Source organism: Taudactylus pleione, unplaced genomic scaffold (genome assembly GCF_031769625.1).
Source record: "Taudactylus pleione unplaced genomic scaffold, aTauple2 ptg000041l, whole genome shotgun sequence".
In the NCBI taxonomy this organism is placed as follows: Eukaryota; Metazoa; Chordata; class Amphibia; order Anura; family Myobatrachidae; genus Taudactylus; species Taudactylus pleione.
Window position 1 is genome coordinate 2,938,715 of NW_028284443.1, and position 8,999 is coordinate 2,947,713.

General features: G+C 41.0%; 1 pseudogene; it reads left to right on the plus strand.

Moving 5' to 3' along the window:
- Positions 1–7,680: 7,680 nt before the first annotated feature.
- On the plus strand, positions 7,681–7,799 carry LOC148537935 (5S ribosomal RNA; annotated as a pseudogene).
- Positions 7,800–8,999: the final 1,200 nt, after the last annotated feature.

Genomic DNA, 8,999 nt, shown 5'->3' on the forward strand with positions numbered 1-8,999 from the left:
TTTTGGTTTGGACTGGAGTGTACTTTTGGGGTTACAGCACCCTTTAACGGTCAAGCCAGCCGGCCCTTTACTTATGACACAGGCGCACGCTTGGCACTACTTTGTTGATGCACGTGCGGCTACTGCGCACACAATTCACAAACATAGAAAATAATTTTTTTTTTGGTTTGTACTGGAGTGTACTTTGGGGGTTACAGCACCCTTTAACAGTCAAGCCAGCTTGCCCTTTACTTATGACACAGGCGCACGCTTGGCACTACTTTGTTGATGCACGTGTGGCTACTGCGCACACAATTCACAAACACAGAAAATAATGATTTTTTTGGTTTGGACTGGAGTGTACTTTCGGGGTTACAGCACCCTTTAATGGTCAAGCCAGCTGGCCCTTTACTTATGACACAGGCGCACGCTTGGCACTACTTTGTTGATGCACGTGCGGCTACTGCGCACACATTTCACAAACACAGAAAATATTTTTTTTTTGGTTTGGACTGGAGTGTACTTTGGGGGTTACAGCACCCTTTAACGGTCAAGCCAGCTGGCCCTTTACTTATGACACAGGCGCACGCTTGGCACTACTTTGTTGATGCACGTGCGGCTACTGCGCACACAATTCACAAACACAGAAAATAATTTTTTTTTTGGTTTGGACTGGAGTGTACTTTGGGGGTTACAGCACCCTTTAACGGTCAAGCCAGCCGGCCCATTACTTATGACACAGGCGCACGCTTGGCTCTACTTTGTTGATGCACGTGCGGCTACTGCGCACACAATGCACAAACACAAAAAATAATTTTTTTTTTGGTTTGGACTGGAGTGTACTTTGGGGGTTACAGCACCCTTTAATGGTCAAGCCTGCCGGCCCTTTACTTATGACACAGGCGCACGCTTGGCACTACTTTGTTGATGCACGTGTGGCTACTGTGCACACAATTCACAAACACAGAAAATAATTTTTTTTTTGGTTTGTGCTGGAGTTTACTTTGGGGGTTACAGCACCCTTTAACGGTCAAGCCAGCCGGCCCTTTACTTATGACACAGGCGCACGCTTGGCACTACTTTGTTGATGCACGTGCATCTACTGCGCACACAATTCACAAACATAGAAAATATTTTTTTTTTTGGTTTGGATTGGAGTGTACTTTGGGGGTTACAGCACCCTTTAATGGTCAAGCCAGCTTGCCCTTTACTTATGACAAAGGCGCACGCTTGGCACTACTTTGTTGATGATTTGTGCGGCTACTGCGCACAAATTTCACAAACACAGAAAATAATTTTTTTTTTGGTTTGGACTGGAGTGTACTTTGGGGGTTACAGCACCCTTTAACGGTCAAGCCAGCCGGCCCTTTACTTATGACACAGGCGCACGCTTGGCACTACTTTGTTGATGCACGTGCGGCTACTGCGCACACAATTCACCAACAGAGAAAATAATTTTTTTTTTGGTTTGGACTGGAGTGTACTTTGGGGGCTACAGCACCCTTTAACGGTCAAGCCAGCTGGCCCTTTACTTATGACACAGGTGCACGCTTGGCACTACTTTGTTGATGCACGTGCGGCTACTGCGCACACAATTCACAAACACAGAAAATAATTTTTTTTTTGGTTTGGACTGGAGTGTACTTTGGGGGTTACAGCACCCTTTACCGGTCAAGCCAGCCGGGCCTTTACTTATGACACAGGCGCACGCTTGGCACTACTTTGTTGATGCACATGCGGCTACTGCGCACACAATTCACAAACACAGAAAATATGTTAATTTTTTAGTACTTGGGGGGAGCACCCCTGATGGACAGAGCACCCCCTGGACAACACTACAGCACCCCTTTAGGACTGGGACACTGCACAGGACTTTGGAGTGGACACAGCCCCTATGGAGAACTGACTGCACAACACAGTCCAGCCAGCCCCTATGGACTTTGAAGTAGTGGACACAGCCCCTATTAACAACAGCAGCACAGCACAACACAGCCAGCCCCTATGGACTTTGAAGTAGTGGGCAACAGCAGCACTACTCTGCACTACACTACACAGCCCAGCCAGCCCTAACTCCCACCCTCCCTCTTCACTGTCCTCAGCCGAGTGAGAAAATGGCGCCGACACGGGTACCTTATATAGGATCCAAAACCCGCGAGACTCGGAATGCGGGATGATGACGTTTTGCCTCGATTTCAGATCCGAGTCAGGCGGGAAAAGTCGAGCCTGACGGATCGGACTCGGATCGGGGGGGCTCGGGGGGGTTCCGTTCACCCCTAATAGTTATATATATTTATCTCTATGGAGACCCACATTGATGCTGTGCAATTTACTGGGAAACTGGAGCAATGATTATTTTACCTGGGATTTGCTCATGTGGAGTATAGAGATTGTCAGGAACATTGCATGGGCACCATATACCCAGAGACCCGAACATGTGCAGTAGCCTCTGGCACAGTTCCAGAGTCAACTCACATCTGCAACACAGAGAGAGGTTGAGGCCTGCTCATAGGCTACACATGGGCCCTTTCTTCACTTAATCTACCCCTACACACAGCCAAATATAAACAAACACTCAGACAAACCATCCTGCTTACCCAGAAACCTTCACCTAATGAAAGGAGATATAGCTGCCTTTGAAAAAGTGGGGAGCACCATTGGACAATATTTATAAAAAGTGCACCCAGGGACCTTTTCTATAAATTTGTTTTTGGATATTTGGGTTCTTTTGACCATTAAAGGACCACCCCAAGGGAAGCTGCTAATCTGTATATTGTGTGTATTCTTTAATTGTTTAACTATTGTCGTCAGATATAGCCCAAACATAGGACATTTGTACATATATATATATATATATATGTATATATATATATATATATATAGAAGTCAATGGATCCGGCATTCACATAAAATCGATAGCCTTGGCCAGGTGCCCTCACCTGTATTACTCATAAAGTAACATTTTGATATTTTCATGAAAAATTCCTTTAGTGCCGTGCTTCTTATTTGGATGCAAGTCTTTGTGGGACAAATGTGGATATATTATAAATATATATATATACACACACACACACATATATATATATATATATATATATGTAAAACAAAAAAGGGTGGAGAAAAGAGTGCCTCCTAGTGCATTAAATATGTAAATGATGTAACCATCACCAAAGATAATCACCCCTCTGTGTAGATGGGGGTGTACCTTATATAGTGGAATTCACCACTTATTCAACAGCAAGAACAATCACAATGATTCCTTATTTGAATCTACAAGACCTGCATACCAGTGCCAGAGGAGAGGGCAGGTCTTGTAGATTCACTTTGGTCTCTATGGAGGGAAAAGCCTGAGGGTTTCCAGAAGTTGGACAAATAAGGAATCATTGTGATTGTTCTTGCTGTTGAATAAGTGGTGAATTCCACTATATAAGGTACACCCCCATCTACACAGAGGGTGATTATCTTTGGTGATGGTTACATCATTTACATATTTAATGCACTAGGAGGCGCTATTTTCTCCACCCTTTTTTGTTTTACAGATTTTGACGCTGCTTGGGCAGCAGTATATGGGAGTAGGAGCAGCCACCCTATACGTTAGGGGAGTGCGACTTTTGATGGAATGATATTACTTTGGAATCACATTAACTGTTTCAGGACTCAGCGCTGTGTACTACCCCCATTTTTTGAATATATATATATATTCATCCAGTATCAAGGTGGCACTCCTGGGTCTAAACACTGCGAGTACGAAGAACAATTTTCCAACGTTTTGATTCTTGTACGAATTTTCTTCAGGGAAATAACAATAAATTCCTGCACACCATCCCAGCTCGCTAACGTCATCAGGGTACTCAGGGACAAGCAGCTCCTGGCTCCACTGACTGCGTCACTAGCTGTGCAGGGGGAGAGTTGCTATGGGAACAGATGCCTTGTAAAGTCTGTGTATATCAACCACCAAGCATTATCACATAAAAACAAATGGTTGCAGTTTAAAGAGAAGCGGCAACATTCAAAAATATCAAGCTGCAATAATTATGTCCTCTAACATAATAAAATAAAGTAGCCTGGGTAACTCTCAAAGCTATAAGCTATGCAATCTATAAGAAACAAGTAAAGGATACATTTTCATTTAGACCATGAGGCTGTACAGTGTTCAGTTTAAAAATCCAACGTGCCTCCAGCTGCAATAGGGCATGGTCCCTATCACCCCCTCTTACATTTGGGGGAACAAAATATATTACTTTGTATTTAAGGGCAGACAAATGTAGCTGCACGTAGCATATATATATATATATATATATATATATATAAATATTACGCAAATAATAAATGAATTCGGTGCCAGAACCTTAAACCAATACATAAACTGCTGGTGTATTATGCAAATGCAGGTAAAAGCCAAGGCTTAGACCAAGGGCGTCTGCTCCTATGTCAATAGTTTGTAGTGTTGGTGAATACACTACCAATCAAATGAAGAAAGGGAGTTATTGACTGTGGGTGACCAACCTGCTAGTAATGCATAGTGATAAAAATAAATACAAAGTGCTAAGTGCAAATGTGCTTAAAAATCAACCTGAGCAAAGAATTAAAATCAAAAAGTGCTTTGTGCTTCAAGCAGCCTAAACAAATGAAGTGCTTAGTGCAATATAATTGATTTTAGCAGCATAAACAAATACAGTGATAAGAGAAGGCTAATAGCATAAAAAATATATTTAATAGAATTTGACAAAAATAAAATGTACACAATAAAAATAGACACTGTGGTTCCTAATCAGGAGTGACCACCAGAGGCAATAAATAAGCGATAAAAAATAAAATCAATTTCAGAGGTAAAAGAAGAATTTTAGCTTATCTGAAAAAATGGATTTGAGAGGGTCTGGATGTAAGTCTCAAGGGCATATTGTAAGGTCCCAACGCGTTTCATCCGTTGACTTCTTCCTGGGGATGAAAGTTGAGGAATGGTGATCACCTATTTATACACCTTCTTCTCCTTCTATTGGGGACTAAGAACTTCCGGGTCACAGTTCAAATGTGCATCCGGGTTAAATTACACAAGCTATAAACTGGCTCAGAACTTTAAAGGGGCACCTAATATCTAGGCGTCTTTAATATATAATAGCCATGGCGCTTAAAATCGCTTCCTTAAAGCCTTTTATTTCAGCCATTATGTTTTGGAATGGTTATATGCCTCCGCCCTATCATACGTCTGCTTCCGCCAGGCTCTTGACATCACGTCCGGTCAGATGTCCCACTCCGGGATTAGCTGGTGTGCGCGTCCTATCCTCCATTGGCCCTGTGTTATATCCGGTCATGTGCCTTGCCGCCAAGTGTCATCGCGCTACCATCCTCCCGCTTGCGTGATTGCGTCATACGTCCATGTGATGCGGTCACGTGTACGGCTCCACACTTCCTCTGAAAGAGGATGCACCAATTCGAAACTGGAATGAGAATGCATCAAAATCTGGGCTGAAGGGGAAGTCCACCTATTACCCTGTTGAATCTAAGGGCAGTCATATCAATGTATTTCATGAGATGGTGAAAAAGGACTTATGTGAGCATGAGGTAGGAAAAATTAAGAAACAAAATTTGAATTGTCAAGAGAAGAAAGCTTTGAAAGCATTGAGGAACAACCAAAATATTGTTATTAAACCTGCTGATAAAGGGGGGGTTGGTGATCATGGACCAATCCTATTATATTGAGGAAGCAAATAGACTCCTTAGTGATACGGTTTCATATGAAAACTAGAGAGAGATCCAGTAGAAGAATATACGGATGAATTAAGACCACTCTTGGTCTATGGACTACACAATAAAATTATCACTAAGGAGGAATTTCAATTCCTAATGAAAAACAACCCAATTACCTCCATTTTTTATTTCCTACCGAAAATACATGTCACTGGAGAAGCCACCGGGTAGACCGATTATAGCTAGGATAGAGTCCCTCACATCACACCTTTCGAAATATGTTGACATTTTTCTACAGAAATATGTGAAAGAGCTGGATTCGTATTTGAAAGACACGACCAATGTATTACAGTCCTTGAAAGAGGTACAATGGAGAGATGAATATAATTGGGTCACAATTGATGTACAATCATTATATACCTGTATTGAACACACTAAAGGTATTAATGCTACAAGAGAATTTTTAGAGATGGATGGAAATGTGGGCCACCTGCACAAGGAGTTTTTATGTGACCTCATGTCTTTTATACTGAACCATAATTATTTTACATTTTTAGACCAATTTTATAAACAAATCTGTGGCATGGCAATGGGAACTACTTTCGCTCCTAGTTTCACGAATCTGTTTATGGGATGTTGGGAAAAAAACTATATCTATAGTAACAATCCCTACAGAGATAATCTTTTACAAAAGATATATAGATGACATTTTAATTATTTGGCAAGGGCAAGAAGAAGTTTTTAATCAGTTTTCATCTCTGGTTTCAAACAACAACATGAATTTAAAATTCACCTCTAATTTTAACCATAAATCTGTTGAATTTTTAGATTTGGTTTTAACAGGAGATGAAGGTGAAATCTCCACTAAGAATTTTATTAAACATGTCGATGCCAATAGTTACTTGCATTTTAAAAGTTAACATCTAAATAGCTGGAAGGAGAATATCCCCTTTTCCCAATTTTACAGAATCAAATGCAATTGTAGAGACCAAAAAATATGCCATGAACAACTGGAACAATATGCGGACAGATTTAGAGATAAAGATTATCCTGAGGAGATCCTCGCAAAAGCCCTAAACAAAACCAAATCTTTGGATAGAAACAACTTGCTGGAGTACAAGGGGAAGAAGTCCAAGACTGATCTGGTTCCATTCATTACTATGTTCAATGGACATGAAAACAAAATAAAGAGATCTTTGAGAAAAAACTGGAACATTCTCCTTATGGACCCTGTTTTAAAGGAGATTCTTCCACCGAAACCACAGATTGTTTTTAGAAAGACAAGAAACTTAAAAGATATATTAGCACCCAGCGTTTTGCTCAAAAATGATAAGCAAAGGGGGAATGGCACTTTAAGCTGCAAGGGTAGCTATAAGTGCGGAAGGTGCAATATATGCAAATACCTAAATCCCACGCGTAAATCTTTTTTAAATTCAGCAGGTTCTAAAGAGTTCTCCATAAAAAGTTTTATGAACTGTAATTCCACATCTGTCATCTATTTGTTGGAGTGCACTTGCAGACTAAAATATGTTGGCAAAACCAAAAGAACATTAAAAATACGTGTCCAAGAGCAAATTAGGAATATCAAGAATAAAGTGGAAGGCCATGCGGTGTCTAAACATTTCTCTGAAAAACATAATTCCAATCCGGAAGACCTGAACTTCAAGGCCATTGAACACGTCAAGTTGAGTGAAAGAGGGGGTGACCTAGGAAACCTCCTGTCTAAACGCGAGATGTACTGGATTTTCACTCTTGATACAATGGTCCGAAAAAGTTTTCAATGACTACTATGAGATCGCACCATTCCTCTAAGAAGAAGTCCTGAGATGTACCTAATCGGTTTCTTCTACTACTATAACATCATTTCCCATCTGTAGATGGGTGCCCAAATGGGGTAATTTGAATTGTGCCTGGTTAGTACTTGGGAGGGGGACCTCCAAGGAATACAAGGTGTAGTAGATGTGTGTTTTCCTTCATTTTATGTGAAGATGTAACGGTGAGGAGCCGGGTAAATATATCTACTACCATACCAGTGTGCATGTGCCCAATCTCGTCTGATCTTGGAAGCTATACACAACTGGGCTTGGTTAGTACCGGGATGGGGGACCACCTGAGAATACCAGGTGTTGTAGTATAAACAGTTCCCAGGCTTTCCTTCTACCAGCACATGAAGGCACTTACCTGAAAACCGTAATCCAGTCTCACATGAAAATGAAAAGATGAAACAGACAAAAAGAGAAGAAGAGTGAGGAAATAGAAAGAAGAAGAAGCAAAGAAAGGACTTTATGTATCAACTAATCAGAAACCTTTATTCCAGAAAGAAATTCTTATCTTTCTATATACTTGGAAAATTAAACACCGTGTGAATTCTAACAAGAGGACCTTTCCCTTTTAGCCTTTACATGTACTTTTTGACCCTATTATCATTAGTTTCATTCTCCTCTCAATTGAAACAAGAAGGGTTAAAATTACCAACTATTTCAGTTTAATCTACACCTATGATTACCTTAGTGATGACTTATTATTTATGTTAGGCATCTATTAGCTGTATTTCAGCCTTATTAATTACTAACATTTTCTTTTAAACTTGCATATCTAATTCTTTATGGCTGGCATATAGAATAATGATTCATAATATATGATGTTTTGCAATAAGTATAAAAAATTTCTTATTAGTGGTGGACAGCTCCATGCATAAGTGTATGGATCTGCTTATTTATCATTGCCTTTATTATCTTTTTCTAGACCCGTCCCAATATGACTGAAAGGCACCAAAACTGATGGTCAGCAGTGACGGCAACTAAGGGCGGAAGTTATTTATTTTTTCCCACAGGTGTTGGCGAATGTGCAGGAATTGAACCGCACAACAAAGAAACATGGTCAGAGGAAGTGTGGAGCCGTACGTGACCGCATCACATGGACGTATGACACAATCACGCAAGCGGGAGGATGGTAGCGCGATGACACTTGGCCGCAAGGCACATGACCGGATATAACACAGGGCCAATGGAGGATAGGACGCGCACATCAGCCAATCCCAGAGTGGGACATCTGACCGGACGTGATGTCAAGAGCCTGGCGGAAGCAGACGTATGATAGGGCGGAGGCATATAACCATTCCAAAACATAATGGCTGAAATAAAAGGCTTTATGGAAGCGGTTTTAAGCACCATGGCTATTATATATTAAAGACGCCTAGATATTAGGTGCCCCTTTAAAGTTCTGAGCCAGTTTATAGCTTGTGTAATTTAACCCGGATGCACATTTGAACTGTGACCCGGAAGTTCTTAGTCCCCAATAGAAGGAGGAGAAGGTGTATAAATAGGTGATCACCA